The sequence below is a fragment of the Schistocerca piceifrons genome, chromosome 1 (genome assembly GCF_021461385.2).
Source record: "Schistocerca piceifrons isolate TAMUIC-IGC-003096 chromosome 1, iqSchPice1.1, whole genome shotgun sequence".
Taxonomy (NCBI): Eukaryota; Metazoa; Arthropoda; class Insecta; order Orthoptera; family Acrididae; genus Schistocerca; species Schistocerca piceifrons.
In genome coordinates this window covers 751,814,177-751,836,214 of record NC_060138.1, presented here as the reverse complement: position 1 = coordinate 751,836,214, position 22,038 = coordinate 751,814,177, and positions in this window count along the sequence as shown.

Sequence of the window (22,038 nt, the reverse complement as noted above, 5' to 3'; positions counted from 1 at the left end):
TACAACCCTGTTCGTCATAAGAGATCAGTCCATCATGGTGCGCTGGGGAAGGCCCAAGTCGCCTATCGGTGTCTGGGGGGGGGGGGGGGGGGCGAGCGTCGAAGCCAAGCACTCGGAGATGTGTGGTCGCGTAGCGGCCCAAACTCCCTCGATGGCTGCGCTGACAAGCTCAATGAGGGCTGCGTTTGAGTCTCCCCTGTACAGCGGACGACGTAGCCGATACCCTTGAGCCTCCCAATCGCTGTGGTAGCCCACTCGTCGGAGCAGAGCTGCTCAGACCCGATGGACTTCGGTGTTGTTGCGGCGGCATCCATGTTCTGCTTCGGTGTGTCCGTCACGCTGTGTTTTTCCGCGGGCTGCTCTATAAGGGGAGCGGCGGCAGGTGTCGTCCCTTCACCTGTGACGTCCGCACAGATGTCGTGATCCAGCTGCGAGCGCAACTGCCGCAGTTGGCCGCATGCCTCTTCCGTCTTTACAGACAAGGTGGCCTTATAAGCTGCCCTATCTGCGTCCATATTATATATATTAGTGATGGGGAGCTCGTGAATGAGTCGTTCAAATGAACGCTTCACTCCAGTGAAGTGTGAACTAACCACTCAATTTCAATGAACTGGTGCTTCAAACTCTTCACAGATAACACCCTCCACACTTTTTTCTAGTTCACTCACTCTCTTCCCCTCTCCCTCGCCCATTACATCGGCGCTACGTCACTCATTCTCCCTTCACTTCAGTCCCCCCTCTACTGCCTGTCGACGAATCGCGCGGCGTTTGTGGGAAACATAGGTTTGCGAGGGGTTGTGGAGGTGAGGGGCGAGGGGAAGGCAGCGTCAGCTGCTTCCTGCAGTGCTGACATCATTACCCGTGACTATTTGTGCAGTTCAGTTACACTTCGGGTCTACCGGTAGCCTACCGTTGGCAGCGCTTGCGGACAAATGAATATTACAGATACAAACGAAGAGGCTGGCTGTGTCAGCACGCACAGCCAACACGAAAATAAAAGGTTTGCTAATAACACTGAAAGAGGGATTTTACCTGAAATCGTACCAATGACTACAGGTGACAGGTTACGTTTTGAATCTGGAAGGGTTATTATTCTCAACAAAAATAAAATCTACAGGAAAACTATAGACTTTGTGACAGTGGTAAGCATACTCGTTCTATTTTGAATTAAATTTTAAAAGGAACATAAAATTGGACTACATTTCGTTGGTAGCCCTAGTTTCCAGTCCATGAATACAACAAATAATGTTTCATTTGGCAGATAAAGACTTTTTTGTGCGCTTCATGAGAAATTAAATGTAATACCTTTTTTATATGTGACAGGCTTTTCTGTTTATCTTTCCTTTGTCCCCTTCGACCATGCTCTATTTAAGTAAGCTCAGACGCTGTAAGAGCGTAAAACGTTGTGTGCACGATACTGCATAGTTCGGCCATCTGTTGGAAAAATTATGAAGTATTACGAAGCTTTATTGTACGAGCGAGGCGAAGCGAGCGTAGCCGCGGCTGAGCGGCGAACTGGGAAACTTCGCCAGGATTCCGTACTTCATGAATGAACTATTTCATCTGAACGCTTCACGGCAAAGAGTGAAGTGAATGAAGTAGTTCACGGGAATCAACGAGTTCGACCCATCTCTACTTCTCACTTAGCACCTTGTCTCCAACGCAGCCGTCGCTGGCAAAGGCCGGGCAGCCACGCCAGTTAGCCACGTGTGGCCCGCCACAGCGAACACAAGTGCGCGCCTCATCTTGTCGTCTGTCAAAGGCGCGGGTGTCGTGCGCACCGGCGCACTTAACTCATCGCGGCGAGTTGCTGCGGTATTCAGTCACATGTCCTTCAGCTTGGCACCTCAAGCACTCAGGCTTATGGTCCATGGCTAGGGGGAGAGCTTCGACGGTCACAGGAAAGCCTAAGAGCTTCCTTATCCCGAAGATGTCGCTGCCATCCGTCGCAGTTTCCACTACCACGATGTACAGCGGCGGTCTCTTCTTATTCGTCCGATTGTGCAGCTTTATAGTTGCACCCCGGAATCCGGCAAGTAACGGCCCCTCCTGGACCGTCTTCTCATCACAGATCCAATGTAGCCTCCTGATCAAAGCCATGGATAACTTCTCGCGATGATTCGGCGCGGTCGTCTACTCCGCAGTAGGTGGATCAACTATGTGGGCGCCCGCATCTCTTGGTCGTGCGGTAGCGTTCTCGCTTCCCACGCCCGGGTTCCCGGGTTCGATTCCCGGCGGGGTCAGGGATTTTCTCTGCCTCGTGATGGCTGGGTGTTGTGTGCTGTCCTTAGGTTAGTTAGGTTTAAGTAGTTCTAAGTTCTTGGGGACTGATGACCATAGATGTTATGTCCCTTAGTGCTCAGAGCCATTTATTTGAACTATGTGGGCGGCCACTGCGCACTTCAGTGCGCGGTGGTCGGCCACGCTCGCTGCCTGGAGACAAGGGACTCTACGCCTACTTCTTCCCTGCAGCAGTTGGTTATGATATCATAGCTCTCTGCCCACGACCCTCTACTGCACTGAATTTACAGAGATGGGACAGGTGTCTGACGTTCGTCTTGATTCCGTTCCTCATTCCTAGTGGGTTGCGGTGTCGAAAGCTTCTTCAGCTTCTTCACGACAGTTTTGCTGTGTCGTAATAACGACGCGCGATAATTCGCTTTGCGCCGCGCCACAGACCGTGCACAGCTTCGCAGCTCCTCTTCTGGCCACGTACAGGTAGTGAGCTGTACCAGTGACGCTCACGCCTTCGCTACTTGAGCGCAACTCTCGCTTGCCGATGATGGGGAGGCTTGAGTGCCTCAGCCATACAGATAGCCGTACCGTAGGTGCAACCACAACCCAGTGTAACTGTTGAGAGGCCAGACAAATGTGTGGTTCCTGAGAGGGACAGCAGCCGTGTCAATAGCTGCAGGGGCAACAGTCTGGATGAATGACTGATCTGGCCTTGTAACATCAACCAAAACGGCCGTGCTGTGCTAGTTCTGCGAACAGCTGAAAGCAAGGGGAAACTACAGCCGTAATTTTTCCCGAGGGCGTGCAGCTCTATTTTATGGTTAAATAATGGCATCATCTTGGGTAAAATTTTCCGCAGGTAAAATAGTCCCCCATTCTCATCTCCGTGTGGGGACTACTTACGACGTTATCAGGAGAAACAAAAGTGGCATTCTACGGATCGGAGCGTGGAATGTCAGATCCCTTTATCGGGCAGGTAAGTTAGAAAACTTAAAAACTGGAATGGATAGGTTGAAGTTAACTATAGTGGGAGCTAGCGAAGTTCGGAGGCTGGAGGAACAGGACTTCTGCTCAGGTGAATACAGTGTTATAAATACAAAATCAAATAGGGATAATGCAAGGGTAGGTTTAATAATGAATAAAAAAAATAGGAGCCCGGATAAGCTACGATGAGCAGCATAATGAACGCATTATTGTAGCCAAGGTAGACACGAAGCCCATTACAGTAGTACAAGTTTATAAGACAGATAGCTTCGCAGATGAAGAAGAGATTGAAGAAATGTATTATGAGATAAAAAGAAATTATGCAGATTGTTAAGGGACCAGAAAATTTAATAGTCATGGGGGACTGGAATTCGATAGTACGAAAAGGAAGAGAAAGAAAAGTAGTAGGTGAATATGGACTGGGGGGAAAGGAATGAAAGAGGTAGCCGCCTAGTAGAATTTTCCACAAAGCATAGTTTAATCATTGCTAAAACCTGGTTTAAGAATCATGAAAGCAGGTATATGCGTGGAAGAGACCTGGAGTCACCGGAACGTTTCAGATTGATTACACACCGTGTATCAAAATGATCTAGGACGTATATATTTCTGAAACTCATAAACGTATACAATGAATTTTGTTTTTTGATGGACGGGAAATTCTTACTTTTTTTAAAATACCATTTCTTAGGTGTTCAATACGGCCCCCTTGAGATGCACGGCATATGCCAATGCGGTATTCAAATTGTTTCCACACCGCTGCGACCATGTCTTCAGTTACAGCTTCCACAGCTGTTGTTAAGCGATATCTCAGTTCATTCATTATTGTTGGTAACGGAGTCACAAAAAACAGTCTTTTATAAACTCCCACGACAAATAATCACATACAGTCAGGTCCGGTGACATTGGAGACCAGTAATGTAAGACTGGATCATTTGGTCCAGTGCGACCGATCTATCGTTCAGTAATCCTTTGATTTAAAAACTCCCGCACATACATATGACGGTGTGGCAGTGCCCCATGTAAAATACGAGAGTTTACTCTTTCCCACAGTATGTTGTTCAAGGACAAAATAATAGTTATGATTTTTTTAAATCGTATGATTCTTTTTCATACAACCCTATATAATGGTAAGACACAGATCTCGGAAGCAGCTTTTAAATTGTAAGTTATTTCCAGGGCAGGTGTGGACTCTGACCACAATTTATTGGTTATCAACTGCAGAATAAACTGAAGAAACTGCAAAAAGATAGGAATTTAAGGAGATTGGGCCTCGATAAACTGAAAGGACCGCAGGCTTTAGAGTTCCAGAGGAAGCATTAGGGAACGATTAACAAGAACAGGGGGAAGGAATACAGTAGAAGATGAATGGATAGCTTTGAGAAATAAAACAGTGAAGGCAGCAGAGGATCAACCTGGTAAAATTGACGAGATTTAGTAGAAATCCTTGGATAACGTAAGAGATATTGAATATAATTGATGAAAGGAGAAAATATAAAAATGCAGTGAATGAAGCAGGCGAAAGGGAATACAAACGTCTGAAAATGAGATTGACTGGAAGTGCAAAAATGGCTAAACAGGAATGGCTAGAGGACAAATATAAGGTTTTTGAAGCATGCATTACTAGGCGAAAGATCGATGCCGCCTTCAGAAAAATTAAAGAGACCTTTGGAGAAAAGAGAACCACCTGTACTACAGAGACCTTTGAAAAAAAAGAGAAGCACCTGTATGAATATCAAGAGCTCAGATGGAAAACCAGTCTTAAGCAAATAAAGAAAGCAGGAAGGTGGAAGGAGTATGGAGAGGGACTATGCAAAGGAGATGTACTTCAGGGCAATATTATGGAAATGGAAGAGCACGTAGATGAAGATGAGGTGTGATATACGATACTGCTTGAAGAATTTGACAGAGCACTGAAAGACCTAGTCGAAACACGGTCCCAGAGTAAACATCATACCTTTATAACTACTAGCAGCCTTTGGAGAGGCAGCCACGACAAAACTCTTCCGTCCCGTGAGCAAGACATATGAGTCAGACGACCTACCATCTGACTTCGAGAAGAATATAATAATTGTCCCTGGTATCATTAGTGCATACCATCAAGATTACTATTTACCAGGCCAAAGAATGTGAGTTTTATAAATTCAAAACTGCATCTTTTTCTGCTTGTACGGTACATGTAGTTCATTTTAGCCCTACCGTCACATGAGAGGAGTCTCGTGCGTAGATGAAATCACAACGTTTCATTGCTTTGGTGATAATTATTACTTACTATTTCTCGCCTCGTGAATACACAACAAACCTCAGACAGTTGTATCCTCATACATTCATTCTTTTATATATTTATATTAGATGTCTCGAAGAGACTGTAGAATGTAGAGAGAGAGGGTTGGGGGGTTGGGTTGTTTGGGGGAAGAGACCAAACAGCATCCCGGCATTTGCCTGGAGCGATTTAGGGAAATCACGGAAAACCTATGGCCGGACGCGGGATTGAACCGTCGTCCTCCTGAATCCGAATGCGAGTCCAGTGTGCTAACCACTGCGCCATCTCGCTCGGTCGAGAGAGAGAGAGAGAGAGAGAGAGAGAGAGAGAGAGAGAGAGAGAGAGAGAGAGGGGGGGGGTGGGGGGGGGAGGGAGAGGGAGAATGGTATTCTACTTCTTTCAGAACCGTGCAATACACCTTTAACTACGGAACGATAATTCCTGAATAATAATAAAGTTTCGCCCCTATATTGTCCTACGATTCTCTCTCCCATTTCTGGTTTGGGTCGCCCATTCAGTAGTACATCCAAACACATAATCAGTTCATAAATATGTATAAGTACAGCGCGTCGACTCACATGAATCATCTCTCTGGCTTGCTATCTCCTCTAACACTCTTGAGGTGCCTACACTTTACGTCCTACAACCTTTACTTAAATGTCGAGCTTCCACAACCATTGCTACTCAAATATACCTTCCGTCCGTGGCTACGAATCAGTATCTTCCTTCCTTATCCATTTCCTATGTCCTTTTACACCTAATGTGCTTACTAACCCCAGCGTCTAGGCTGGATGTTTTCACGTCGATAATTTACACTACCGGCCATTACAATTGATACACCACGAAGATGTGCTACAGACGCGAAATTTAACAGACAGGAAGAAGATGCTGCGATATGCAAATGATTAGCTTTTCAGAGCATTCACACAGGGTTGGCGCCGGTGGCGACACCTACAACGTGCTGACATGAGGAAAGTTTCCAACCGATTTCTCATACACAAACAGCAGTTGACCGGCGTTGCCTGGTGGAACGTTGTTGTGATGCCTCGTGTAAGGAGGAGAAATGCGTACCATCACGTTTCCAACTTTGATGAAGGTCGAGTTATAGCCTATCGTGATTGCGGTTTATCATATCGCGACATTGCTGCTCGCGTTGGTCGAGATCCAATGAGTGTTAGCAGAATATGGAATCGATCGGTTCAGGAGGGTAATAAGGAACGCCGTGCTGGATGCCAACGGCCTCGTATCACTAGCAGTCGAGATGGTATCTTATCCTCATGGCTGTAACGGATCGTGCAGCCACGTCTCGATCCCTGAGTCAACAGATGTGGACGTTTGCAAGACAACAACCATCTGCACGAAGAGTTCGACGACGTTTGCAGCAGCATGGACTAAGCTGCGATTACCCTTGACGCTGCAACACAGACAGAAGCGCCTGCGCTGGTGTACTCAACGACGAACACGAACCTGGGTGCACGAATGGCAAAACGTCATTTTTTTCGTATGAATCCTGATGGTCGCATCCTTGTTTGGCGACATCGCGGTCAACGCACATTGGAAGCGTGTATTCGTCATGTCACCTACTACGTGCTGACATGAGGAAAGTTTTCAACCGATTTCTCATACCATCACCCGGCGTGATGGTATAGGCTGCCATTGGCTACACGTCTCGATTACGTCTTGTTCGCATTGACGGCACTTTTAACAGCAGACGTTACATTTCAGATGTGTTACGACCCATAGCTATACCCTACATTCGATCCCTGCGAAACACTGTATTTCAGCAGGATAATGCACGACCGCATGTTGCAGGTCCTGTACGGGCCTTTCTGGAAACCCTGACCAGCACATTCTCCAGATCTCTCACCAACTGAAAACGTCTGGTCAATGGTGTCCGAGCAACTGGCTCGTCACAATACGCCAGTCACTACTCTTGATGAACTGTGGTATCGTGTTGAAGCTGCACGGGCAGCTTAACCTGTACACGCCATCCAAGCTCTGTTTGACGCAATGCCCAGGCGTATCAAGGCCGTTATTACGGCCAGAGGTGGTTGTTCTGGGTACTGATTTCTCAGTATCTATGCATCCAAATTGCGTGAAAATGTAATCACATGTCATTTCTAGTATAATATATTTATCCAATGAATACCCGTTTATCATCTGCATTTCTTCGTGGTGTAGCAATTTTAATGGCCAGTAGTGTATATTAAATGGCTGTAATATATGCGTGTATCCTCTTCTTTCCCACGTTGAGTGTGATGTCGGCAGCATCCCATACTCACCTTGCTGTATAAATATGTGAGCCGTGCAGGGCTCGCGTTCCCGCCATCATCTATTTTACACACTGTTTTTAACGTACTTTCACCTCACTACGGTAATTTAAATTACTACTGTCACTGAATTGCTGCTTTGCCTGACCGTGAGTGGCGTTAGCAGCGCGTATCGATATATCCACTCTCGTAGTATCTTTGCTCGACTGCTATTACTTCCCGGTCGTTGTCTGTCGTAAGCGAGTTCTGATGGAGAGTTCGGGTAGCGACTTCGGCTGCCAGTCACTTGGGACGTGTCTGGATCGCAGTCCAGACCTGCCAGTCGGGAGTTGCAATGCGGCACTAGTGCAGTCGGGTTGGGGCAGCAGTGAGGCCTGCCTCAACAGGGCTCGCCCGACCATTGCCGCCACGCATCACTTGAGCCGGGCTGCGGTCTTGGTGGATCGTCGGTCGATCGTTCTACTGGTCAACGCGTTTTGGCTCGCCGATGCTTCATGAGTCGGCTGTGTGTATGTGCATAGTCTCCTGATTTGTCTTCGTGCTTGCCTAGTTACTGTCGTGTATCGTTCACGTCTCTGTACAAGTGCTTGTCAGGTTGTGTGTGAAGCTGGCGTGATTTCCTTGGACAAGTTATTTTAAATGTTGTCGGCGTACTGACTCTGAGAGGTCGATCGTCTCATCGGGTGACGTGTAACTGGTTCTCTGAGCGCTTCTGGGCCCCTTCAATTACCACCTTGTGGAACTTGGGCGGGTCCTTTCCTGGTGCAGGGATGTCTTTTAGCCAGCGAGCGTGTTTCCTCTGCATGGTTGGGTCCGCGCCAGTATTTGCGCCGTCGTGTGTCTGGAAGTGAGTGGGAGACGCACCAGCAGTGCACTCGCGTCGGAGCAGCAGTCGCGGACGGACCAGCCTGCAGTCGGTCGGTTGTTGCGGACGAGGGAAGTTATCTCTGGCAGCCCCTGCGCAGTGTCGGAGTGTGTGTGGAGCTGTCCGATCGCTACGAGCTTCGTGGTTCTCCGACCCAGGACGTCAAAGTTGAGTAGTGCTTTCAACTACCAAGCCACGTCCATTCATGTTGTGGTGGTTCGTTTCGGTGGTTTGCCGTTAGGAGGATTTCCTGTGAGCAACGTCGAGTGTTTCTACTGCTGAAATTAAGCCACCAGGCGGTGCAATTAACTAATTTGCTCGAGTACAATTTGAGTGCACCAGTGGAATTTTCTGTCTTGTGGCTGTTAGTGTTCTGGTTACCTGCCCTGGACGCTGACTTACATTCAGGCAGTGTTCTTTTGAGTGAAGTTAACTACATTGCCGTGGTTCAAATTCAAATGTACCAGCGGAATTTTCTGCCTAGTGGCCATTAGTGTTCCGGTTACCTGGCATGGCCACTAACGTAATTTCAGGCAGCGTCCTTTCCTCACCTGTTGTCGCTGTCCAACATGGTGTGAAATTTTGACAACTAATACTTACTCCATTGTGGATCATCAAGTTTGTAACCTTTCCGGTTTGAGTTCTCAAGTACTGATTAACGGGAAGCAAGTCGTGTCGGTCGGTCCGTGGCTGTTCCCTGGTTGGGTTCCGACGGATCAAGTATAGCTGGGCTCACCACCTGTCTCGCTTATATGAACAAGGGCAGACCGAACTCCCTGGAGGCTTCTGAGTGCCACCGGTGTTTAATTATCTGTTTTCAGCTGCTTAAATTTTTGGGCTTTTGGTTAATTTTTCTTATCTTAAAAAAATTGCAAAATTAATTCCTTAATTTATCTTTCAAGCTTAAACATTGCGGACTTCTGCCTTTAAAAGTCTATGGTAATATACACTACTGGCCATTAAAATTCCTAAACCACGAAGATGTGCTACAGACGCGAAATTTAACAGACAGGAAGAAGATGCTGCGAGATACAAATGATTAGCTTTTCAGAGCATTCACACAAGGTTGGCACCGGTGGCGACACCTACAACGTGCTGACATGAGGAAAGTTTCCAACCGATTTCTCATACACAAACAGCAGTTGACCGACGATGCCTGGTGGAACGTTGTTGTGATGCCTCGTGTAAGGAGGAGAAATGCGTACCATCACGTTTCCGACTTTGATAAATGTCGGATTGTAACCTATCGCGATTGCAGTTTATCGTATCGCGACATTGCTGCTCGCGTTGGTCGAAATCCAATGAGTGTTAGCAGAATATGGAATCGGTCGGTTCAGGAGGGTAATACGGAACGCCGTGCTGGATCCCAACGGCCTCAATCACTAGCAGTCGAGATGACAGGCAACTTACCCGCATGGCTGTAACGGATCGTGCAGCCACGTCTCGATCCCTGAATCAAGAGATGGGGACGTTTGCAAGACAACAACCATCTGCACGAACAGTTCGACGACGTTTGCAGCAGCATGGACTATCAGCTCGGAGACCATGGCTGCGATTACCCTTGACGCTGCATCACAGACAGGAGCGCCTGCGATGGTGTACTCAACGACGAACCTGGATGCACGGATGGCAAAACGTCATTTTTACGGATGAATCCAAGTTCTGTTTACAGCATCATGATGGTCGCATCCTTGTTTGGCGACATCGCGGTGAACACACATTGGAAGCGTGTATTCGTCATCGCCATACTGGTGTATAACCCGGCTTGGTGGCATGGGGTGCCACTGGTTACACGTCTCGGTCACCTCTTGTTCGCATTGACGGCACTTCGAACAGTGGACGCTATATTTCAGATGTGTTACGACTCGTGGCTCTACCCTTCATTCGATCCCTCTGAAACCCTACATTTCAGCAGGATAATGCACGACCGCATGTTGCAGGTCCTGTTCGACTGTTTTCCTGGCCAACACATTCTCCAGATCTCCCACCAATTGAAAACGTCTGGTCAATGGCGGCCGAGCAACTGGCTCGTCACAATACGCCAATCACTACTCTTGCTGAACAGTGGTATCGTGTTGAAGCTGCATGGGCAGCTGTACCTGTACACGCCATCCAAGCTCTGTTTGACTCAATGCCCAGGCGTATCAAGGCCGTTATTACGGCCAGAGGTGGTTGTTCTGGGTACTGATTTCTCAGGATCTATGCACCCATATTGCGTGAAAACGTAATCACATGTCAGTTCTAATATAATATATTTGTTCAATGAATACCCGTTTATCATCTGCATTTCTTCTTGGTGTAGCAGTTGTAATGGCCAGTAGCGTATGTTAAAATTTTGAAACTTAATTGTGGCTTTCAGCCATTGGTATTGCACTTTGCGTAGGTTTGTTTTATCTGATTAGCCTTAAGGCTTTCCACGTAGCTGTAATACCTTTTTTAATTTATTTAATTTAACTCTTTAATTGCATTTTAATCTTGTTAATTTTTAAGATTTCTTGTTTTTTAACATTCTGGCCATCTGCTTTTAAAAGTCTTTGGTAATATATTCAAAAATTTTTGAAATTTAATTGTGGTCCTCAGCCATTTATATTGCACCTTGCATGTGTTTGTTCTATCTACTTTGTTGTGATTTTTTTAAAAAAAATTGTGTTATTGCTATCCTAATTGGATTTTATCTTGTTGATTTGTTAAGATTTCTTGTTTGGAGGCCTTCAGTCGTGAAAGAGTTTCATTCGGTAAAGGTCTGGCTATGTGCCACTTTGGTTGTAGAGGTTATTAAATCACAATAAATGATAATTAGAAGGAGAAACTGACCTCAGCCTTTGTCCCTTTCCACAGTCCTATTACCTGTTCTGCCCAGCAGGTTTAGCGGGCGTTTCAATATGGTGTGCTCTATAACATGCACTTCTCATTAAATTAAATGTTTTTACGTTTAGTTGCACGTATAGGGTATGGTACAACGATTATAGTTAGTTCTTAAACCAATGTTACGCAGCAGACGCTAGCTTATTACCACTTGGTGTGAATCCAACATGGCGTAGCTCGAGAGGGTCATTGTGTCACAAATATTATGCACAAACGGAAAAATATCTCAATACCAAGGAGTAGTACGAGAAAAAGAAAGTTTGAATGCGTGTTTCTACATCTGAAAGATGATGTCTGTTCAAATTTCGCTCGAGTCGCGTAAGACCAGCCCTAGTGACACGACTATGAGAATGCAAGTCAGGTTTGCTTTAAATACGCGCTGTATATGTCGAGAGCGTTACTTACCACTGAGATTGGACGTGGTGAGTTGATGTGAGTCAACAATGCTTTAAGGTGACAAACACGTCATTACCAACACCTCACTGAGTTGGAATGAGGTTGTGTAATAGGCTATGAGGAGTTGGAGGTTCCTTCTACGATATTGTAGATAGACTTGGCACGAACGTAGCCACTGTACATGAATGCTGGCAGCGGTGGTCAGAAGAATGTCCGGAACAGGAAGACCGTGCTCCGGATGGCCACGTGGCACTACCGAGAGGGAAGACCATTGTGTTGGGACTGTGGCTTTGGCGCACCGTACTGCATCTGCACCAGAAGTCTGACCAGTAGTTGGCACGAACTGTTACAAATCGATTACATCAACGACAGCTCTGAGCCAGACGCACCGTACCGTGCATTCCAGTGACCTCAAACCTCCGCCAGTTGCGACTTCAGTGGTGTCGAGTTAGAGCTCACTGGAGGGCAGGCTGGAAGTCTGGTTTGTTTTCCGATGAAAGCTGGTTCTGCCTAGGTGTCAGTAATGGCCGTGTGCTGGTTAGAAGGAGACCAGTTGAAGGCCTGCAACCAACCTATCTGCATGCTAGACACGCTGGACCTACAGGTGGAGTTATGGTGTGGGGTGCTGTTTTGTATGGCAGCAGAAGCACCCTCGTGGTTGTCCCACACACCGTGGATGTAAATTTGTACATCAGTCTAGTGATTCGACCTATTGTGCTGCCATTCATGAACAAAACTGCAATGAGTGTTTTCCAAGAGGATAAGGCTCGCCCACACATCTCTGTTGTAACTCAACATGTTCTATAGTGTGTCGACATGTTGTCTTGGCTTTCCTGACCACCAGATATGTTTCCAATCGAGCATCATCCACAAACACCATCAAGCGACCAAGTCCCACAGGCATGGAACTCCATCCAACAAACTGACATTCGGCACCTGTACAACACAATGCATGCACGTCTGCATGCTTGCATTCAACATTCTGACGCTTACAACTGTTATTAATGTTCCAGGATTTCACATTTGCAATGGATTATCTCGCGTTTACAGTAAGCTGTGATCTTGCAATGATAATCGCTTACATATGTTGCCTAAACAAATGTATTTATGAAAATCCATTACTCTACAGTAATTATTTTTTGGTGTTGTGGTTTTTGATCCGACTGTGTATGTGGTAAACATCTCTCTACGTAGTCGATGTCCGTTCTCGCTAATTTATATACCTGTTCTCGTAATATGCTTGTGTGTATGTGTGTGTGTGAGAGAGAGAGAGAGAGAGAGAGAGAGAGAGAGAGAGAGTGAGTGAGATGGGGGAGAGGGAGGGAGAGAGGGAGAAGAGTGAGGAGAGGGGGAGGGGAGAGGGGTGGTGGTGGGAGGAGGGAGGGGGAGGGGCGACAGTGAGGGGGGTGGGGAGGGGGAGAGAAAGAGAGATCGACACTAGGTTGTTGATGTGTTGTTACACTGTATCTTTTCACCTGTCTACTTCAAAGAAAATAGATGCAAATGAATCTTATGAAGTTTGAAGTTCTCAAAATAATTTAATCGAGCTTTAGAAGATTCTGTTAGTGAAAGTACTGACACGGAGATTACCATACCATGTAAGAAAGGAGATTTGGTATTGTGGAATGCTTAGCTGCGCTCAACATAGAACTCTTAGACTGTACGTAAGGTGAAAAACATCAAGCAGATAATAATGATAGAAACAGAACTTCCCCTCCCGGCCAACAATGTCATACGATCATTTCATTTCATCCTCAAGGTTTCAAGAAATGATGATAGCAGATTTTGTAAAGTGAAATAAACGCAACACTGGTCTGGAAATAACGAAAGAAATAATCCTTCTCAAGGGCTTACATTTAGTAATGTAAATAATACAGATTTCGCTGTACTGACAGTTAAATCATTGTCGAGTCAACCGTCGGTAAATCCTGAACGTTCTGGGGCAGGGCCAGATTCCTGGACATAATAATGCAGACATAAGCCTATATGCAGAGAAAATGGTAGCTCTTACATCTACAGTTCCAACGCGTTACACCCATCTCACCAGTCTTCTATATAATCATCTGCTTTTCTTTTGCGAGGATAGGGCTTGATGATCTGTATACATGATTAATTTTGAACCCCATATTATTGTTAGGAACTTCTGTCGCTCTAAACGATAACTAGCATTTCCTTCTATGCAGCTGTATAGTTCAGCTCGTGCTTATTTACATTTCTACTAGTAAAGGCTATCATCTTGTAATCTTGTGCTCTCCTTCCTCCAACCTCCATTCTCCATGGAACAACTTGCAAGCAGTCTCATATTTTGAAGCACCAATGACAAGTTTCTAGGGTTGGATGTTTCAGAGGATGTTTCAGGATCTGAGGATTTACTAAAGTTTGTTTTGTATCACTGAAGGCTTCTGCCACACCTTCAGCCCATATCCATTTCAAACGTTGTTTCTATAGAGATAAGAAATGTGAGTCGTTCATGTGCTGTCCTTTTATAAAACATCGATAGAAACCGGTTAGTCCCAAAAAGAATGTAATTGCGTTACATTACATGGTTCTATACAATCTTTTCTGACTGAATGCATTCAGGATCAAGTTGCAATCCATTTGTACCTACTATGTGCCCTAGGAATTTCAGTTCATCTCTGCCAATGTGAGACTTGGACAATTTCACTGTTATACCTTGTTGATGTAATTTTTGGTTAACAGTACACAATGTTCCTCCAAGATTTTCTGGAATTGCCCTTCATTTCTAAGTCATCGGTAGAACGAGGTGTACTGACAGCCAAGGCACTCTTTTCTTGTAAGAGGGTTATTCAGAAATAAGGAACGATAGGTCGTGAAATGTAACCCACAGTGAAGATCAAAACTGTTCTATTTCCAACAGTTAACTACATCTTCCAGCTCCTTCTTCACATAATTGTCGCTCCAACGTAGATGTCTGTCATAGCGCTGTGCCAACTTTCCAATATCCTCGTCATAGAAGACACCCTCCTGTGCTTTCCGACAATTTTCTATGCTGGACTGCAGGTCGTTCTCTGTGCCAAAAACTTGTCTTCAAAGCAAATAGTTGATTTGAGCAGAGATAAAAATCAGAGAGAGCCAAGCCCGGGCTGTATGGAGGTTGATGAAACACTTCCCATCGAAAATGCTGCAGGGGCATCCTCATTGTCCCTGCAGTGTGCGGCCGAGAACTGTCATGAAGAAAGAACCGCAAGACAGTTACGTTACGTGGGTTCGCATAAAATCAGACGAAATCTCTCCGCAGGCACTCATAACTGAAGGGAGACAATATTTTCTAAGCATCTTTAGGTAATTACTGTGCTCTCAGAAGTGAGAAGAGTGACGTAACGCTATCTGCGGGCATACTAGAGACGCTGACCGACACATCAGTGCAAAACTTCATCGGATTTTCACTGCGGTTTCCATTTTGCGACCGATCGTTCCTTACTTTCCGAACAGCTCTCGTACCGATTGATTTATGAGGGCATTTACTCACTTGTCTAAAATAGCAAAAGCAAAGCTGGTAATAGCTGTTGAATTCGAATCCTTGCTTTTTTCTAACAGGACCAACCGGACTACGATTTGTTCATGCAGGGTTTCAAGTTGCTGTTCCGTAAATACTAGAATACATTATGTACCTCGCGAAACTGCTCGCTAACTTATTCCCCTCGAGTCAACATTATGTACACTACTGGCCATTAAAATTGCTACACAACGGAGATGACGTGCTACGGACGCGAAATTTAACCGACAGGAACAAGATGTTGTGATATGCAAATGATTCGCTTTTCAGAGCATTCACACAAGGTTGGCACCGGTGGCGACACCTACAACGTGCTGACATGAGGAAAGTTTCCAACGGATTTCTCATACACAAACAGCAGTTGACCGGCGTTGCCTAGTGAAACGTTGTTGTGATGCCTCGTGTAAGGAGGAGAAATGCGTACCATCACGTTTCCGACTTTGATAAATGTCGGATTGTAACCTATCGCGATTGCAGTTTATCGTATCGCAAAATTGCTGCTCGCGTTGGTCGAGATCCAATGACTGTTAGCAGAATATCGAATCGGTGGGTTCAGGAGGGTAATACGGAACGCCGTGCTGGATCCCAACGGCCTCTTATCACTAGCAGTCGAGACGACAGGCATCTTATCCGCGTGGCTGTAACGGATCGTGCAGCCACGTCCCGATCCCTGAGTCACCAGATGGGGACGTTAGCGTGACAACAACCATCTGCACGAACAGTTCGACGACGTTTGCAGCAGCATGGACTATCAGCTCGGAGATCATGGCTGCGGTTACCCTTGACGCTGCATCACAGACAGGAACGCCTGCGATGGTGTCCTCAACGACGAACCTGGGTGCACGAATGGCAAAACGTCATTTTTTTCGTATGAATCCAGGTTCTGTTTACAGCATCACGATGGTCGCATCCGTATTTGGCGGCATCGCGGTGAACGCACATTGGAAGCGTGTATTCGTCATCGCCATAGTGGTGTATCACCCGGCGTGATGGTATTGGGTGGCATTGGTTACACGTCTCGGTCACCTCTTGTTCGCATTGACGGCACTTTGAACAGTGGACGTTACATTTCAGATGTGTTACGACCCGTGGCTCTACCCTTCATTCGATTCCTGCAAAACCATACATTTCAGCAGGATAATGCACGACCGCATGTTGCAGGTCCTGTACGGGCCTTTCTGAATACAGAAAATGTCCGACTGCTGCCCTAGCCAGCACATTTTCCAGATCACTCACCAACTGAAAGCGTCTGGTCAATGGTGGCCGAGCAACTGGCTCGTCACAATACGCCAGCGACTACGCTTGATGAACAGTGGTATCGTGTTGAAGCTGCATGGGCAGCTGTACCTGTACACGCCATCCAAGCTCTGTTTGACGCAATGCCCAGGTATACCATGCCGTTATTACGGCCAGAGGTGGTTGTTCTGGGTACTGATTTCTGAGGATCTATGCATCCAAATTGCGTGAAAATGTAATCACATGTCAGTTCTAGTATAACATATTTGTCCACGGAATACCCATTTATCATCTGCATTTCTTCTTGGTGTAACAATTTTAATGGCCAGCAGTGTATTTACCTCCGAATGCAACTCCTCGTCTAAAGCAACTTAATATTGCAGTCATTATCATCAAGTTTTTTTTTCTTTTTTTGTGGAGACTCCATAATGTATCGCTCAAGATTTGCATGAGTTGTACCTGAATTCGTATTTATTTCTAAAATAGCTCGCTCCACCTCCTCACCTTGGGCCTAAATACTAGCAGATATTTCTGTCTTTTGGTCCATTAGTTGACTTCTTAGTTCCTCCAATCTTTTAAATTGTTCGGGTAAATGGGCCTACATGCTGCACGTCACTACTGGCATACACAGACACAATCAGTAATTATAACTAGTATTAACCAGCTAACTACTGTCACAGTTATTGAAAACTACGCCACACAAAAACAATAAACATCCAACAGGAAATGCACTCCTGATCATCTCGCTGCACATACCACCACCACAATTAAAAAAAGTAAATTTGAGGAATTACAACCCACCAAAAATTTCTCAGTGAGCTCATAACGTCGAGACACCAAGGAGACGCTGGTTCGACGTGTGGGACGCACCGCACCGTGGGAGGTTTCCTACCGTGGGGTTTCCTACAAGGATGCAGCAGGTGGCGAAGCTGTCCCAAGCAACCGGTTCCCTAACGAGGTGTTTGCGAACTGAGCCTCCCCCACTGCTTGTCTACCCCAGTCGCTCACCCTCAGTGCAGGTGCTCTCACCGTTTCTCAGACAGTGTCGTCGTCGATGAGCATAAATAATTTCGCAAAGTTAACTTGCCGAGTCTGGAGTTTTGTCTTATATGTCATACGAAACTAATTATTTGTGTTTGGCGGATCTCATTCACAAAAGTACGCTTTTAACGGTATTTCTAAAGTTCTAAAACACAGTCTGCTATTTATTGAATTTTTATCTCAACAAAACTGAAATTTTACTTGGTATATTTTTTACATAACATGGTCACTCGTCCTGTGAAGCTTCCAGAATTTTTGGTGAGGAAGGCGGAATGAGGACTCAGACAGCTGATTGCGCACTTTTTTGTCAGAGACTTTTAGACACGACCATATTTGCCTTTATTGTGCCCCAACAGGAGCATTTTTCAGCTGATTATTTTGTAGTTCATTTTTACTAAATGTAAACCCGGATATTTATTCATCCCAGTTTTATGCCAGTTCATCCCCTGTTCCCTCATCTCTCGTGTCCAACTCCCAAGCTGATCGGTCAAACGGTGTGTAATTCTGTTGTAGGGTACCCTCCACCATACACCGTATGAAATTTCACGTAGACGGTGAGGTTCCCCTTCTTTTGAAGATCAAATGTACAAAATTTCATCAAGACCTACAAGAATAAGTGGAAGCTGTAGAATACATAAGTGACAGGATGAAGAAGATTCGGCTAAGGACAAATAATGGAGTGAAGGACTTCATTCAAGTATATGCACCACAGACAGGAAATAAAGAGAACATCGAGGAATTCCTTGAGAAATTAGAGAATAAAATTACGAATGTGGGAGACATGGTTGACTTGAATGCACAGATGGGAAAGCAAAGCTTAGGAAAGTACGAGATAACTGAAGCGTTGACATGGGGAAGGGAGTAACTGACTAAAAGCAAATTTGACAGGAGAGGCAAAAATTAGTTTGACACTACGAAATACGAAGTTTCATTTAGAAGATGGGTACAGAAACTCCAAATTTACTTTACAAGTATGTTTTCAGCGAATTCTCACGTTTCTATAAGAGATATAAGTATAGAGTACAAAGATTGCGGTAAAGTGCGTGATATTTGATATCCATGTTGTCTAACGTCACGAGGAGGTCGTCTTTCGTCTTTTTTTTTTAGCATCACTAATGATGGGCATTCGTCCAATTGGTGGTAGAGGACGAACTGCGGAGATGTTCTCGACAGATCAGAATGTTGTGCTCTCTCCACGGTTCCATTTCATCTATTTCTATAATTGTCAGCTTGTCCCTCACAATTATAATCCAAGAAGTAGAATTGATCTTCACTGGTGCTGTGTGCAAGAATGTATCGCATGCCACGGTTAAATCATAGAAATCTTCTTCTGTCATATTTACAACAATGAATGATTGTGCATTCTTTGTTTCTCTAATCACAGCAGCTATATTGTCAGGATTCACTGGTTGTGAAACTTTCTTTCAGACTCTATGTCGAAATCTCGGACACAACGCATGAACGGATGCCAAGACATTAGAAATTTCAAATTGACATTATCAACCATACTGTTTACCACTGCGTAAATTAAAGCCATTAAAACCATCCGATTTTTATTTTGACCGGCGTAGTTGTCACACGACACAGTCAGAATCAGAGTCAGTGACAGATATTTGTCTTCTGCTTAAAGTAGGATCGCCGATATTATGCAGCTTTCCTAGTTTAGTCTGCACCACGTTGATTAAACAAAAAGAAAATTAGCTTGACGTATACAATTTTGGTTCAAAACTGAGAGTACAGTTTCCGTATGTCATTCTCTTCAAAAATGCGGCAGTTATATTTGAATTTACAAGCAGCCTGCACAAATCGGTGAGGTCACAAAAAACACAAATCTAGGCTTTACCATTGAATGTAATCAAATAAATTTCATTGGAGACGGACAATGACTTCCCAGTTTGTACGGAAAAGGTTTCTGAAGCATTTAGTCTTACTAACAACTCCCAGAGCCGGCCGGTGTAGCCGTGCGGTTAAAGGCGCTTCAGAGTCTGGAGCCGCGTGACCGCTACGGTCGCAGGTTCGAATCCTGCCTCGGGCATGGATGTGTGTGATGTCCTTAGGTTAGTTAGGTTTAATTAGTTCTAAGTTCTAGGCGACTGATGACCTCAGAAGTAAGTCGCATAGTGCTCAGAGCCATTTGAACAACTCCCAGTAAAATTACTACCGAATCAATAACACAGTAATGAATCGTCGACCACAGAATGAAAGCAGCTAACTCGGTGGCTTGTTGACTTACAGCCATATCCATGCCTGCTTACGTGATTTTACTACTAGTGACATCTTGTGTCTCTTGTAAGAACGTAACCGCTCACAACTTTGATATTCTGGTACTTCTACGCCACTGGCAACATGTCTTACTATCTTTACGATGAAATATCTGAAAAATGATTTGTTTTTACTTACTTCCTTTCCCCTGTCAGTGTCTCAATTGACCCAGACGGATATGGAAGAGAAATGAGGAAAGAGAGAAAGTGGTTGATTTTTACGAAAGCAATGGTTTGATTGTAGGCTCCGCGTGGTTTAGGAAGAAATATAGCTAAAAGATAACAACAAATGGGTGGGGAGAGAGAAGGACGAAGACAGCCACTAACTTCTTTTTGGTGGTAAAGCAAAATCTTAGACAACTGATGGATGTAGCTGCACTCTCAGGAGAAGATTAGCATGGCGATCATTGACTAGTGGCAGCAACGAAGAGGATGGATGAAATGGGAGGAGCAAAGGCAGAAAGGGAGAAAAAAGTAAGTGTGGAAGATAGGAAGCTACAAGGAAAATTGAGAGAGTTGCTTAAGCTTAAAATCCCAAGCACTTAATACGGAAGGGTGAAAGAGGAATGGAATAAGTTCGAAGAGGAATTTGTAAGCTCTGCTAAATGTGTAAACAGCATTGAAAAGGGAACAGAAGTACTGTGGGTAGACCGGGGCCTGAAAAAAAAAAAAAGATATTACCTTGTTAGTAATAAAACTAGCAGAAGAATGGAAACTGGAGAGGCACCTGGAATAGATGAAATAGGTTTCGAGATGCGATGAACCTACTGGGCTACAATGTCTGTATAGATTGATAAAGATGAAAACAGGCACAGAAATATATGCCTGAAGTGTTCTAGAAGATTGTATGTGATAAATGTCGAAGGCTCAGACTCATATCACAAGTATCAATCTTGGAGAGGGTACTGGAAAGAAGATTGAGGGAAAAACTGGAATGTCAGTCAGAAGAGAACAGTATGGCCCTCAACAAGGTAGCTCAACAGTTGATCCAATATTTAGTATGAGACAGTTGGTGGAATGGCATTGGGAGTATGGAAACGAACTGATAATGACATCTCGACTTGCTGAAAGTTAACAATAGTGTCTCTAGACAATATGCCCCCCCACCCCCCATGAACCATAGACCTTGCCGTTGGTGGGGAGGCTTGCGTGCCTCAGCGATACAGATAGCCGTACCGTAGGTGCAACCACAACGGAGGGGTATCTGTTGAGAGGCCAGACAAACGTGTAGTTCCTGAAGAGGGGCAGCAGCCTTTTCAGTAGTTGCAAGGGCAACAGTCTGGATGATTGACTGATATGGCCTTGTAACGATAACAAAAACGGCCTTGCTGTGCTGGTACTGCGAACGGCTGAAAGCAAGGGGAAACTACAGCCGTAATTTTTCCCGAGGGCATGCAGCTTTACTGTATGATTACATGATGATGGCGTCCTCTTGGGTAAAATATTCCGGAGGTAAAATAGTCCCCCATTCGGATCTCCGGGCGGGGACTACTCAAGAGGATGTCGTTATCAGGAGAAACAAAACTGGCGTTCTACGGATCGGAGCGTGGAATGTCAGATCCCTTAATCGGGCAGGTAGGCTAGAAAATTTAAAAAGGGAAATGGATAGGTTGAAGTTAGATATAGTGGGAATTAGTGAAGTTCGGTGGCAGGAGGAACAAGACTTCTGGTCAGGTGACTACAGGGTTATAAACACAAAATGAAATAGGGGTAAAGCAGAAGTAGGTTTAATAATGAATAAAAAAAATAGGAGTGCGGCTAAGCTACTACAAACAGCATAGTGAACGAAGTATTGTGGCCAAGATAGACACGAAGCCCACGCCTATTACAGTAGTACAAGTTTATATGCCAACTAGCTCTGCAGATGATGAAGAAATTGAAGAAATGTATGATGAGATAAAAGAAATTATTCAGATAGTGAAGGGAGACGAAAATTTAAGTCATAGGTGACTTGAATTTGATAGTATGAAAAGGAAGAGAAGGAAACGTAGTTGGTGAATATGGATTGGGGGTAAGAAATGAAAGAGGAAGCCGCCTGGTAGAATGTTGCACAGAGCATAACTTGATTAGAGCTAACACTTTGTTCAAGAATCATAAAAGAAGGGTAT